Source organism: Schistocerca nitens, chromosome 6 (assembly GCF_023898315.1).
Source record: "Schistocerca nitens isolate TAMUIC-IGC-003100 chromosome 6, iqSchNite1.1, whole genome shotgun sequence".
Classification (NCBI taxonomy): Eukaryota; Metazoa; Arthropoda; class Insecta; order Orthoptera; family Acrididae; genus Schistocerca; species Schistocerca nitens.
Genome location: NC_064619.1, coordinates 713,693,293 through 713,708,833, shown reverse-complemented (window position 1 = coordinate 713,708,833; position 15,541 = coordinate 713,693,293).

Sequence of the window (15,541 nt, the reverse complement as noted above, 5' to 3'; positions counted from 1 at the left end):
ACAAGAGTTCCATCAGCATGTTCGCTCTGAATTGCTAGAGAAACATGTGAATAACAGTGTTGTGATACCACACCCAGAAGGAACTGAGGTTGGCAATAAAGTTAAAGAAGAAGAAAGCACCAGGACCTGATACATCTGCTAGTAGACCAAATTGTGGAAGCTATACCAGTGTTATTAAGCGAATGTCTTGCGGGAGTGGGTGCAGGAAGACAAAGACCCAAGAGAACCGAAATCTTACAGACTGATTTGCTTGGTAAATGCTCTTGCCAAAGGATAGGAAAAGCTTGTGTGCCGCTGCCTCAGGGACCACAGACAGTAGGCATTAGCCTCCTGCAGTGCAGTTTCAGGAAACGGAAATCTACTGAGGATGCGATAAAGCACGCAATGAATATTGTCAGTACCTCAGACGACGAGTAAGTTATATACATAATGATTGATATTGCTGGGGCGTTTGATAATTTATGGTGGCCTGACCTGTTCAAAAGAATGGAACATATGGACTGTCCAGGGTGTCCCTATAACCGTCTACAAGACTACTGCACAGTCAGGCAGGTGCAATGACAGTGTCCTGGGAAAAAAAAATTGGGAATGTGTCACCAAAGGCTCCCCACAGGACTCTGTTTGGCTGTCCAGAGTATCTGCTAATTATAGTATCTGATAACACAGGGGCTAAATTAGAGGAAAACAGTAGGATAGTTCTTGAAAGACGAAGCACCTGCTGTGTAGAAAACAAACTAACGTTAGCAGCGCACAAAGCACTCTATAAGTTACTAAAAGAAACATTGTCAACAACCAAAACTCCCACAATCAGAATGAATGACCACCCTGTGGAAAGAAATGAATTATATAGGTACAATGGAATTAACGTTAACGAAGATCAAAATTTCCATGCATCCGTAGAAATCGTCTGCCAGAGAGACATTAAAATCCTAAATAAAACAGCAAAAACGGGGCAACGTTAGACAGCCAACATGGGTTGGTTAGGGGACGTGGCGGTGGGTTGAGGTTCGTGGTGGAGACTTTAGCTATTTCATTCCAAAGTCCAGGTGGGCGTGGCGCTCGCAAAAAATCTGATAAAATTTGAATTTACTGCCTTGGGAAGGGGGAGAGGGGGGCAGGGCAGGGGGCATGGCTCTTTCCCACCAGAGAGGTTAATTAATTGATCAATTTAATTAAGTAGTCAATCAAATTGATAAGAATGAGAGGGGGTCTATTCCAATAACTCAGACCTGAAAGTGTACCTGTAGCAGCGAAGGAGGAGGGGTTGTGGGAGGGGGTGGGGGGACAATGGGTTAGTGCCTGTCAATCAAAAGGAAATGGGGGTTACATGGAAAAGCACTTAACAGAACAACAGGTTAACTCAGACCTGAAAGTGTACATGTAGCAGTGAAGGGGGAAGGGTTTGGGGGAGAGGGTTGGAGGAGGGGGAGGGGGTGGGAGAACAATAGGCTGAGGGAGGTGACATGGAAAACCACTTAACAGGTCAAGAGGTTAAGTATCTATCTTCCTGAGGGGGGACGGGGGTGGGAGGGAACAGTAGGTTAAGTGCAGCGACATGGAAAACCACTTAACAGAACAATAGGCTAAGGACCTGTCAATCAAAGGAGAACCATAGGTTAAGTACCTGTTAATCGAAGGAGAACTGTAGGTCTGCCCCTGAGTGCATACCTGCCCCTGATGTAGGCTACCCATACTAACAAAATGCACCAGAACCACACATGTCCCCATACTGCACAAACGCCTGACCTGTAGCCTACAATAGTGGGGAAGATTACGTCTGGTACATCCTTATTGCACTTAGTGGCCCCTGAAAACGGCATCCCCACCGAGATGGATGGTCTGCTTCATCTTGTGTTTGAACACTTGCTTTCTCAGAACTTTTGGTACATACCTTGTCTCCATCGTGTTCAAATCAGTTTGTAGACACTCCTATGTCCCGGCACAATGGATGTCTTCTGAATGAATAGAGCATTATTATTGTATTTTGTACAGATCACTATATTGTATAGTCAATTAAACCTTGCAACGTGCCCTACGTAACGTACAATATGGAAAGACTCTTACTCAGTTACACAGATCTCCCACTGAGAACAGGTGCTTGAATATTAGAGTGCGGAACAGATCTCCAACCCGGCAATGTATCGCCACATACCGTGTCGATGTACTAAACATACATTTCCTATCCTGCGCCATACAAAATCGTCCGTTTTACATCATCCGTACATATACCGCGAAGACAGACAGCACCATATACTCTCCTCGCAGCACTGAATATTCCCATGCGAGGTCGGTAGTCGTCGATCCCCGACAGGTGACCAGAGCGCTCTCAGCGGACCGAAGTCACTCTCAGAACTGTTCTACAAATTCGGACTCGTTTCCCCTCGGCACAAACGCGTTACTGTTTCTGGTCTGGACATGCTTGCTTGCTACATTTTCTACACACATCTCCAGATTTGAGGATTACAAGAACACACATATTTTCGCATGGTTCGGCATATTATTATACCATTTTCGCGGTACTTCTCGATATGAAGCACACAGCAGTATCCTACTGATCGCTCACGCAACATAATTCCCAAGATATAGACTGGAAATTATTTCTCTACAAAACCCGTATCTTTAGCTAGGTGGGAGCGTGCTGTAAACCACTGACTAACTAGAAACTTGTCACGTCTGCGAAGACATTTACGCGGTAAATCGAGAAAAATAGAGAAAACTGATATTTCCACTCGAAAATACTGATGCCGGTAATGTAGCAGATTTCAAATCATCCCTATAATTTACAAGGTCAACTAAGGTCTTTCTCATGTCTAGAGATTCGGTAAACCTGTCTTCCACATGCTAGATGCACACACCACAATTTATTTTCCCTCAACTATAAAAGGCGCGAAATGTGCAGAAGCAGTCAACCAAACAATTTACATGGGAGGGAATAACGGTCCAGCGCAAACGCCGCTCCATATTCAGTCTCAAATTTCCACGTGATCACGAAAGCTTTGCAACACATACTAAGTATCAGTTGGCTATTCGGTAGTCTAGGGGACAACAGGTTAATTCGTCTGCATTCCTACACTCCAACAGGCCTCTCAATTCTGACAGCTCCTACCGTTAAGGGGAAACGTGAATCACCCGCGCACAGGTCACCGGCGCTGCAGACTGAGCATGCACAGATAGAATCAATCATCCTAAGAAATAGGTCACATATATATTTTATCCCTGTACTTACAACTAAATGTTACGATCGCAGTTTCAGTTGAACGACATTCGACAATGAGCGAAGTATCGGAAATACACCCTGCTCACGGCTATGGCTCTGGAAATAGGAATATCAGTACCATTCTTATGACTTGACACACTCTTCCCTTTGCTATCGCAGTACTAAACATCAAATCAATACCTTCCTTATGAATGGACATAGTCATTTCCTTTGCATATGTTGGAACACAAACACATTCTTAATAAGCCTGGTGCTCAAGGCGAACCTATCACGCACCCCCTACTACTAAGTATAGTACTTCGTCAATAACTGATTACCTACGATACAGAATAGTACTGAGAGAAAATCAGCGATTGGTGGCCATGTCTCATAAGTTTTTCTTGTGAGTGATACCACTGTGTCTTGGAAAGAGAGCCGTAATCGTCTCATACGTTTAAAAAACCCGATCGCAATAACTACTGTATGTTACTGTCACAAGTGGTCTTGGTTCTACAGGTACACATAAGTATCCATGTTAAAGGCTATACTTGCTTTATAAATCCACAATGGCATTACCTTCGAATCACATGGGTTTTACAGACAAATACCGAGGCAGTGATCGTCTTACAAACCACCAGATGTTAAAAAACCCGATCCCAAAAACTATTGTATGTTACTGTTACAAGCGCTCTTGGTTCTACAGATGCACACAAGTATCCATGTTAAAAGCTATACCAGCTTTATAAATCGATGTATGGCATTAGCTATGAATGATGTGGTTTTTCTACCCAGGCAAATACCGAGACGGTGACCGGCGGAGTGTATATTACCACACCAGCAGCGCGCTTTCATGTAGCCCGCGGTGAAACTTCGTGATAAAACCGCTGAATTTTGAAAGTTATTCGGCTAAGGAGTGTGGTATGAAACACATATGTGCAACCCCCTCACACCACCACCACTAGATATTTCTCCAGTATTTGTAATGCATTCTGTCTCAATGCCATATCATACTTCTGGCACTCACTTATCTCGAAAACGAGCCACCTTTCTCGAACCTATCTGCTACAGTAAGATTCCAACGTGGTTTTGGGTAGCACCTATGTATCTTGCAATTACCCTTCAGACTCTGCGCCCCCACCCCTACAGCTTCGCGCATGTGATTGTTCCAGTGTAAGTCAGAACTGAGTAGAAGTTGGAGAACGCTACACCTACCACCTTCGGCAACCCATGTAGAAACAGGCGAAGTTGAGTTACTGTGACGGAACTGTGTTTGGATCATTTGATGGAAACGAAGCCTGATCCTGCAATATGAGGTAGTATAAAAGACAATATGTGAGCTGGAGAAAGGACGTGGATTTTGCTACTGTGTTGTGGTGCTTCTCTAAACTACAAACAGGTACTACAGATCCGAGTCCCTCAGGGTCCATTCGCGTCTATCACTCCAACATTCTGTCTTCGATACTCTCTTCCATCAGCCAGAGAAAAAATTATGAACAAAAAAAAGCTGAACTAACTTCGTCTGATAGAGAACAAGATAAGACTTTAAACGCGTCTCTCTCCTCCCATATATCGAAACCAAATACTGCATGCATGCAGGCATTGAGCACATGTGAGAATCCTATTAAATATACTGGTATCGATCAACTGTGCAGACCAGTTTAAGGTTTCATCACCTGTACTGTATGATGAAGACCGTATGCTACAGACTATACTGTAAGTCGCAAGAGACGCTCCCTGTGACCCTGTGTCGTTGTTTGAAACATTGTTTTCTAACACGCTTTGTAGACTGCCATACATTTTCTTTTTCTGCCACAACTTCGAGGTCTGTGTCAGGTTCTAAACTGACATTAAGATGATCTGATCTACGGCCTCTTGCAGAAAACTAGACATTGCACATGTATGCACATGTAAATCATTTTGTTAATGCGGCTATCACAACACACGACACATGGTGGATGATTTTAAATAAAAGACAGTTACGACATAAGGAAACTAGAAGAGTTTGGCTGCGTTGTGGAGAGTTTCTAAACTGATGTCCAAAAGTGACTGACGACCTCTACATTTAAACTAATCTGCCACAGTGGCAGAATAGATGATGGCTCTGCATTCCCTTTCGACTGATTCCTCATATTGCATTCATGTATGCGATCACTGTTTCGGTGCTAGCAACCCCCAGAAGGTGTCACACATCCACAAAACTCATCCCCCAACTCAAACAAGCGGTGTCAGTCAATCATTATGTGGTAACCAAAAAATGGTTAAAATGGCTCTGAGCACTATGGGACTTAACTTCTGAGGTCATCAGTCCCCTAGCACTTAAAACTACTTAACCCTAACTAACCTAAGGACATCACACACATCCATGCCCAAGGCAGGATTCGAACCTGCGACCGTAGCGGTCGCTCGGCTCCAGACTGTAGTGCCTAGAACTGCACGGCCACTACGGCCAGCATGTGGTAACCAACAGCGCACCATTGCACGGATGGACTGGAAAAGACACCGCCGATGTACTGTAATAATAAGCATCACAGTTGATAGCACGAAAAATTTTAGCAATTTTACAGTAATTGCATCACCAGCCACAGTGGGCTATACAAGAAAGGACAGGAAAAGGGCAGATGACATCCGGTCTGTGACGAAGGTTAATGACATCTTAGAGAGGGTAGGTTCCTTGAAATGGCAGTGGGCTGGCCACGTCGCAAGAAGAAAAGACGACAGATGGACGAAGCTAGTACTGGAATGGAGTCCGAGAGAGCACCGGAGGCCTAGAGGAAGGCCACCAGACAGATGGGACAAAGACATCAAGAAGATCGCTGGTAACACCTGGCAGAGAACTGCCCAAGACCGTCCCACTTGGAGAAGACTTCTGAAAGCCTACCTGAATCCACGACTCGAAGAGGCCACATCATCTAATGATTGAATTGGCTGAAGATGATGATACCAGACAGTGCTCTACATATTTCTAACACCTCGAGCACAGTGCTTAATTTACATAATATCTCTATGCATATGAGAGTCACAGAGTATACTCTAAAGTATTGTTCTAGAGTCTAGGTTCAGTACCTGGAAGGTATTGGCGAGAGAGAACACAAACACACGCACTCCTAGGGCTACAACGTACTACACTTAAAACAGGCTATAATGTTAGACCGCCTGTGTTTCCAACCTATCAGTCGTATGGAATGCAGCGCTGTTAATATTCCAATGTAAGAAATATATTTCAAGTGCAGGACATACATCATTCTTCCCGGTTTCTCTGCGATAAACTGTGTTATCGAACCGTAAATGGAAAAACTACTTCCTTAAAACATTGGTTCTGTGTGATACAGGTACAGTATAGCTTTCCGGAGATGTATAGCGCCGACTGTTCACATCCGATCACGGTTCGGAAATTATACTATGCCTACATCAGCCCTATATAAAGTGATCGTTAGTAACGGTGAATACCTCTTACAAGGAAACAGATAAACGCATAGCAGCAGCGTCCGACATGTGAAAATTACCAGCCATTCCGTCACTAACTCTGTAAACAGCAACCTATCAGGCAAATGTGTACACGGGGAATGCAGTGCCTCACAAGCACCTATTGCTGACTTAGTTATGATGCTGAAGTCTAGATTTTACACCCAAGATGCGACAGGGGCGATAGAGTACATCGCATAAATCAAAGTTCGTTTAGAGGAATGTGTAATGGCTCATCACACATGAGATGGAAGTTCTCTGATGACCGACAGGTTTACCGTTAACGATCGTAAGTAGACAGTGCTTTAAACCACATACAGAACACGTGGCTGTATACGAGTAGAACGCAGGCTATATCACGTGACTGATGCATTCTGACAGAAGTGTGGAAAAATTGACCTGCGGCAACTTCTCCTTCTCTAGAATGCGTCATCAGTCAACCATTAAATCGTACCTCGTTACAGCTCCAGCTCAATCGATCACCCCGTCCACTCTCTGTTATCCTTTAATACAGATGCGAGTAAGTTTAGAGGCAGATTGTTCCCTGTCTTCCCAAAAACCATCAAATGCAGTAGTCCACTCGCCTGGATCACTGGTACCTCAATAGACATACAATATAATGGTGCCTCGACAGAGGAAAATTGGCTGCCTCCCTGATTCCCTTCGTTTCGATGTAGGCGTTTTCTTGTATTCCTGTTGCTGCCTCATACTTGTTCCAATGTACAAATTGTTCGGCGCGGAGCAGAAGATACACCAGTACTTCCTCAATTTCCCCCGCATTTCGATGTATATTCGGTCAATTTTATACATATTCCCTCCACATTTTCCGCAATTCTGTCGATTTTTTTGTGTCAGATCTATCAATACGATCATGACGTAGCCTCTCGTTCTGTGTTAAAAAATTGCTTGTGAATGTAGCACAGCTGCCAACACCTAGCCCAGATGCACTTATTGGGAGATGTAATACAGCACTGTACTCAACTGTGTCCAGTCACCTCCACATTTGGAGAGCATTTCCTCGCATGGAAATATCCAGTGCTGCGACGAGTATATATGGTGCTGTCTGTCTTCGCGGTATATGTACGGATGATGTAAAACGGACGATTTTGTATGGCGCAGGATAGGAAATGTATGTTTAGTACATCGACACGGTATGTGGCGATATATTGCCGGGTTTGAGATATGTTTCGCGCGCTAATATTCAAGCACCTGTCCTCAGTGGGAGAGCAGTGTCATTGTGTAAGACTCTTTCCGTATTTTACGGTATGTAGGGCACGTTGCAGGGTTTAATTGTCGATACAAGATAGTGATCTGTACAAAATACAATAATAATGCTCTATTCATTCAGAAGACATCCATTGTTCCGGGATGTAGGAGCGTCTACAAACTGATTCGAACTAGTTGGAGACAAGGTATGTACCCAAAGTTCTCAGACAGCAAGTGTTCAAAGACAAGTTGCAGCAGACCATCCATCTCTGGCGAGGATGCCGTCACTCATCCACCACTGTCTCATTAGGACATCTCCAGACCAGTAGCTGTAGGATACGAAAATTTCGGCCATTTATTTCTCTGCTGTAAGACAGTGCTTCGAATTCTGTTTGCGTTATTGTTCTGATTTCCCCGTCTGTGCTTAGAGAGTGATCTCTTTCCAAACAACAAGAATGCTTTTATGATTAATGGTGTTTTTGCGTGCGTGCACAAGCTTTTAGCGATGAGAACGTTTGCGTATGTTGAAATCAGAAAGGGTAACACTTGATGGACGGGCTGCCACGTTATTCTGTGCTATTTTCGTAAACAGGTTATGTTAGGGCAAGAATTTCCGTGCATACAAGCAGAGACATCATGAAAACTCCTACAAAAGCGCACATTAAGTATTTATGGGACGCTATGCAATTTGCTGGAGTTCACTATAGATACTGAGATTCGTTCCAGAACCACAGCCGTCAAGAGGAGATTTTACCTGTACATTGATCGGTGTCAGACTGTAGCAGCAATAGCAATATTTATTTGTAGCTACACTGGTAAATATGTCCCTGGCTTTCAATGTTGTTGTGAGTTTTGTATGTATTTGATGATCTGTAGATAATTTCTGCAGTGTTTAACTGTCAGTGCAATTTAGCAATCTGCGCTAAATAATTTTACCGCTGAAAGTCTCGCCTGCAGGAAAGAAAGGCGAAAGGATCGCTACGAACAATGCACCCTGTGCTATTCTGGGAAGCACTAGAGACTAGAACATCTTTCTCAGTGCAGGACCATACCACAGCCATGCGTCATCGCGTATGGGGCCAGCGTGTTTGCGCCTTGGAGCTCTGTGACGTCAGTATAACACTCGAAGAAAATAGACCCAACTTTCGCCAGCAGCGGTGTGAGAGCGATGGCTTGCACTGGCTTGCCTCTGGCAGTGGCTCATGGCGGCGGCGTCGGGTGTCGAGTGGCGGGATGTGTTTTTTATAGGCAATCTTTTGTTTAAACTCTATTCCATCGATTTCACCAACCAATAGGATGCTGAAAATTAAGAAAAACTACTCCATACATGTAAAGAATGCCGATTTCATTAATTTGCATAATTTTTTCTATCAACGTAGTGTTAGCGGTACAGTAGTTATAGAAGGAGGGAGTGCATGAGTGGGTGATCTGGAGCAGAAGAGCAGGTTATGTGCAGAACACTACGTTAATTTGCATAATTTTTATATAAAACGCAGTACAATAGTTTAAGGGGGTGGGTGACAAAGAAGAATGCGCCAGAAATGGCGTTGAAACGCATGTAAAATTCGAAAAGTGTACCGGAAAATGGTGGGAGGACATAACTGATTACTTAATTTGGTATCAAAGGCGGTACAATAGTTTAAGTGTGGTGACATGGAAAACCACTTAACAGGTCAGTAGGTTAATTACTTGTCAATGAAAGGAGAACAATAGTTCAGCCCCTGAGTGCATACCTGCCCCTAATGTAGGCAACCCACACTAACAAAATGGCCCAGCACCCACTTCCTGAGGGGGGAGGGGGGTGGGAAGGGGTGGGGGGAACAGTAGGTGTTTTTCCACACTTAACAGAACAATAGGCTAAGGACCTGTCAATCAAAGGAGAACAATATGTTAAGTACCTGTTAATTGAAGGCGAGCCGTAGGACTGCCCCTGCGTGCAAACTTGCCCCTGATGTAGAGCCAGAAAGGTAAGGAAAGCACACGCTCTACAGCGAGCACAAAGGAGTGTACTCCTGTGCCTGTCAGGTGCGCATAGAACAACACTGACTGAATCGCTGTTGCTGATAGTAGAAGTACAAACTCCAGACCTAACAGTAAGAAAGTGAGGTGCACAATATTGGCTCAAAAAGCGCGAATATGATAATGTAAAGCAGATACAGGGCACAAGAATCCATATCAAATAAATAAATAGAAGTGTACATTGTAGAGAATGGCATGAAATCTGGGATAGGCCAGAAACAGGGAGGAGAACTTACCAGTTCCTTCTTAACAATAATAATAAGGAAGAATGAGAATGACGTATTTCCTTCCAACCTACTGAACTATACACTACCTGTCAGGGCATGGTCGGTATCCCACCTACTTACTATAAATACAGTGGTGAACCACAAATGCTTGCGAATGTGGAGCAAACAACACCCGGGATCACATTATCTGGGAGTGTCCATTAAGCAAGATGTTACAGACTAGGACAGGAATGCATTTGGAAATGCAACAGTTTATGATATTATAAGGAACAAGGAAATGTGGCATAAGCTGAACACATTACAATAACGAGACATGCCACGGAAGAACATCCACCTACAACAACCTTCTGGAAGCAGTGAGGTGATGAGCCTTGGGGACGACCACAAAGGATTTTCTGAGACACTGACAGCTATCTTCCTGATCTCTACAAGTTGGATAGCTCAGCAGCACAGCCTCTGTAAATCCTGAGTTGCCCGTCAATGCACCAGGGGCTAACCGTCCAGACAAATGAGAGGTCCAGCTTGATTCTAATACCAAGTTCAGTACTGTAGTGTTGTGTGGTATGATGTAGTCAAAAATTATAAGTTACAAAATTTGTGATCTACCAATGCTCGATAGTGTAATAGACCAGTAGCATGTGCCTTCTGGATACCAGATGAAAAGATATCTGCACCAGGGTAGTATGGAGTCTTTTCTGTTTTGTATTTATTATTATTATTATTATTGTTATTATTACTGTTCATCTTGTTTTAATGTAGTTTTCTAGGTAGTTTTTACCCCCTTAAATAGCATAGAGCTTAGTTATTACTAACACATTTGAAATTATGTTAAAATAATATGTGCTTTGTTCATGTCAATTGATATGCGCCATTCTGATATTTTATGTAAGTAACTGACTAAAATAAAATAGCAAAGAAATACATAAAAAATTTAGCAATAGTACAATGATTTCTCCTTTTGCTCATAGTACTACAAAACAGTGAGCAACAATAACAGCTAGCAAGCAATTGCATTCTATTTATTTCAACAGAGAGATTTGGAAATTACTTGCATTAACAACTCACATGTAGCTTCTCACTTCCCCCATCTCGCTTCTTACATTCCTGATGACATTATACCAGTTCGTCAGCAGTCTGCACAGGAAACCAATATGGCAGACCCTGAGATGTGCTGTTGGAAACATTAAAATATCATTTGTCAATGTTCAAAAAGTTTTCTGTTCATCCCCATAAGATCAATGCACATTTCAACACACTATAAATAACTGAACAGGCAGCCACTTACCATAAATAATTTACATCCCGATAAATAAATCTATATGCCTTTAAGTCTAACTATGTGTTGATGGGTGCCAGTGCACTTCCATGGAACCTAAATCTTAGTAATACTACTAGATCGCCTGAGGTCCATTCACTTAGTCTTCAGCCTCCTGAAAGAGTGAATTACACACACTCAATTTTTGATTAGTCTGGCATTTCTGTCGTCTCTGTGATATTTGAATTTAACCAGTGAGAGACTACTTGATCCCCCCTCCACTTGCCAGACCTGTTTTCCTTACACTATACTAAGAGGAGGCCGCTGAGGCATTCCATTGGCGGTGCCAAAAAAAACTTACTTTGGTATTATGGAATTTTGTCGATAATTCATATATTTCATAAGATACTTTATCAAACAAAACGTACAGGTAAACAGAAATAAACACTTATTACAATAGCGTCCTTCTTATGCACACTAAGAGTTTGATATATTCCTGGAGAATATGATAGGAAGCGTTGGTAAGAGAGAGAGAGAGAGAGAGAGGTTGCTTTAGCCATCTTTTTCGCATGTGTGCATGAGATGCAAAACGGAACACTAACTCCGAAAATCTCTTCTCTACTCACAAATGCACGCGCGCGCACATATCAACAGCATAATTCTTCACTGCTCACAGGGTATGTGCGGTCACTTTAACCAGGCAGTCGTAAGTAGGGGGTGTTCTGATGTATGGTTGCTTAGGATACCGATGGAGATTGGGCCTGAACTACCACGTAGCGACACTGCCAAACTCAGTTAACAATTGCGCTCTAGCCGTTACCAAATGACCTATGAGCTCCGCTTTACTTTGAGTTGTGTTTGCTGGTTATTTCCTTTTCGTATTTTGAAATGAGTGCGGAGGGCAATCTTGCTCGGTCATAGGGTGCGAATACGAGTCTCACAACACCAGATGGAATCAGCGATCCATATGTCCATTATTACACCGGTTCTGCCTTTCCAGAAGCGCAGAACACGGACGTTGGGTGCCAGCCCTGTGAGAGGGAGGCGTGGCTTTTCCCCCCAATCCGCTCTTCTTTCCTCTACAGCCAGTAATCCTCGTTTGTTTTACGTTCGCGGCCGACTGCCAGGAAAGTGTCCGCTACAACATGGGTGCCAGTAAGATAAATAGTAGAGAATGTATAAATTATTCGAACTTGTAATCTGGATGCGAAGCAAATTTAATCATATTACCAACATTTAAAACTGAAACATACTTACCAAAAGTAGCAACTGCATGACTTTGGGAAGACAGCTTCAAAACAATTAGTAGGAATGGTATTGGAAATCCATTCGTCGCTCCTCCTTATTGGCAACTAAATCTGTCATCTCAAATTGAAATCTTCAATTTTACACACGAATGACTTTTCACAGGATAGTATACCTAAGGCACCAAGTCGTTTTTCTTTCGGGGTGTTTCGTAGAAACGTTTTAATTCTCTTGAGCATTGAAAAGCACCACCCAGCTTCTGATGTCGAGATAGGCGTTGTGATTAGCCGTTTCAAAGCTTTGTCTTGTCGAATGTGTCACAAAGTTCATCTTCTGAAATTACCGAAATAAACTGCGCCAGAAACTGCTCTCAACTCAGGCTTAGCATAGAAGACTTGAAGCTCACCCTTCAACTTTCTTTTTACCATAAATGTCTATATGTCTATAATTTCTAAGTATTTGTCTGGAAAATTGATGGTGTTGCTGTCAAACTGATTTACATAAAATATGTTGGCTGCAATGAGGTGTCCAGTGAACTAAAACGTAATTCTGTTTCAGAAAGGATGGCATCGCATACTTCCAAAGCATCGCCTTTTTAATGCACATCCAGAATCCGTGGCTTCTTGGCAGACATCGTTTCGTCATTTTCGAAACTAGTCTCGTCAAGGAGTCAATGTCATCTCTGATGTTTTGAATTACCGCTTCAAAGTTCTGTATGTCTTGCTATACTTTAGTCGCTTCAGTTATCTTCTGGAGCTGATTAAAAAGGACGTCTATATGAGGTATTATCTTATAGAAAAATGATAACCAGAAATGAATTCGTTATCTTGCAGTCTTTGTTTGTATGAACCCGCTTTTTCAATAGTAGAAGATACTTTTATGCTCTCATTTGTTTCAGTGACTTCCAAAAAGTAAAAAGATTTTCCCAGTTTTCAAAATCATCTCTTACTAAACGCAAATAGTAATTCTATCTCGTGACACATACACGGGGCAAGCTTTTTTGAACAACGCTATGCAAAACTTGTAATCTCTGTGGCGAGTTAGAAAAGAAAGAAGAAACGCCCGAAAGGTGTGCAAAAAAATATGGGCTTTGCGATTAACAGAGACTGCCGTACACATATGGCTGAACTGATATACATAACAACAGATGTAGTCTGGATTTGGGTATTTCTCTTTAGTTAATTTCTAAATCCCATTCGACTTGCCACTCATGACGTTTGCACCGTCGTGACCCTGAGCATTTACTTTCGTTCAATCATCGCCAATTAATGGTTCAGTTTCTTTCAAAATACTCTCAGCCAGGGCTTCCCAACCTTATCAGCTGGCGGACTCCTTCTTCGGTCGAAAATCCATGGTGGACCCCTATCAGTCAAGAGCACAGTAACTTTAAATTTCAGAGCGAAACCCATGGGAACTGAAAGCTTCTTAATGCAAGTGCCATGTTCCCAATGACCCCCTCCCCCCCCCCCCCCACCGGAGTATCAATAGTATTTGGTTCAGAGATGAATGAAAACAACTTGAAATTAATGATCCAATTTGAATTCCCACTGTATCCAGACACTTACTAGTCGATTTACTCCCTTTGTTCAACATACTATAGCCTGATTAAAATTACTTGGTAATTGACATTTCACACGTTGGAGCTGCCTTCCTCCAAGAGCAAACAACCCCACGTCCAAACCGTTCGCTGTTGACAAGCTGCCGCTTGTGGTCTGTTCACTTCCACTGTTTGGCTATTGTTGTGTAAGGAGCATGCATATTTTGTAACAGTCGTGTGTGTGTGTGTGTGTGTGTGTGTGTGTGTGTGTGTGGTTTTTCGTGAAATCCGAAGAAAAATGTTCAAATGTATGTAAAGTCTATGGGACTTAGCTGCTGAGATCATCAGTCCCTCGTCATACACACTATTAACCTAAGTTTAACTTCCGCTAAGGACAAAACACACACACACACACACACACACACACACATGCCCGAGGGAGGACTCGAACCTCTGGTGGGAGCGGCCGTACAATCCACGACGACATGGCGTGGCCATTCCGCTCGCTGTGAAGAACAGAGGCAGACTCATGAATCGGGATACAAACACATCACGAAAGAAAAAAGGCCAAGGAATTGCCTTTAAAGGACTATTGTGACATCTGTTGTGCAATATGTGGGAATACATTCACCCAGTTTACATGCGTTTCCAAAACCAGATTTCGCAAGCCGATGTCCCAGTTCTGCTTTTGGTTGGTCAGGTAAATACTTCAAAATCGATTCTGGAAATCTGCTTTTATAAAGTCATTTTCCAGTTCCACAATCGATTTTCGTGCCCATGTAAACAACCCGGAAAATGTAGCTATTTTTACATCTTTGCGTATCCACTGAACGGCAGCTGTCAGTCCATCGCCGACAGCTAGCAGGTGGCTTTGCAACAGTGTACTGTCAGTTGGTAGCTGGCAATTGGCAGGTGGTGTGGCAACTGTTTAGCCACAACTGACAACTTCAACTACTACTTGGACACTATATCGTGGCAATCAGCCTCGACTGTAAACAAATTAGGAAAACAAACAGACTCTCTTATTTCTATATAAGGAGACAAAGCATTTCACAGAACGTAAGACTTTTTTTCTCAAAGGAATCAATTCTGGCAGAGGAGGTTTACCTTTACAAGGTGCCACGAGAAAAGTCTTCATTTGTTTACGCTTGCAGCCAGTTGCCACAATATAGTGTCAGAGTAATAGCAAGTAATTGTGATTGAAGTATAGGCAGGCAATATTTTTACCTGAGAGGACGGGATATATTATAAAGAAAAGAAATTAGCTTTAGAGATCATTTTAATTTTCGTAACGTAAATATCAATGCCAACAGAATGCAATTAATAATTATTTTGTAAATGACAGAAGGCATAAACAAAATTCCTACAGGTACGTTCACTGAGCATCTACAAAG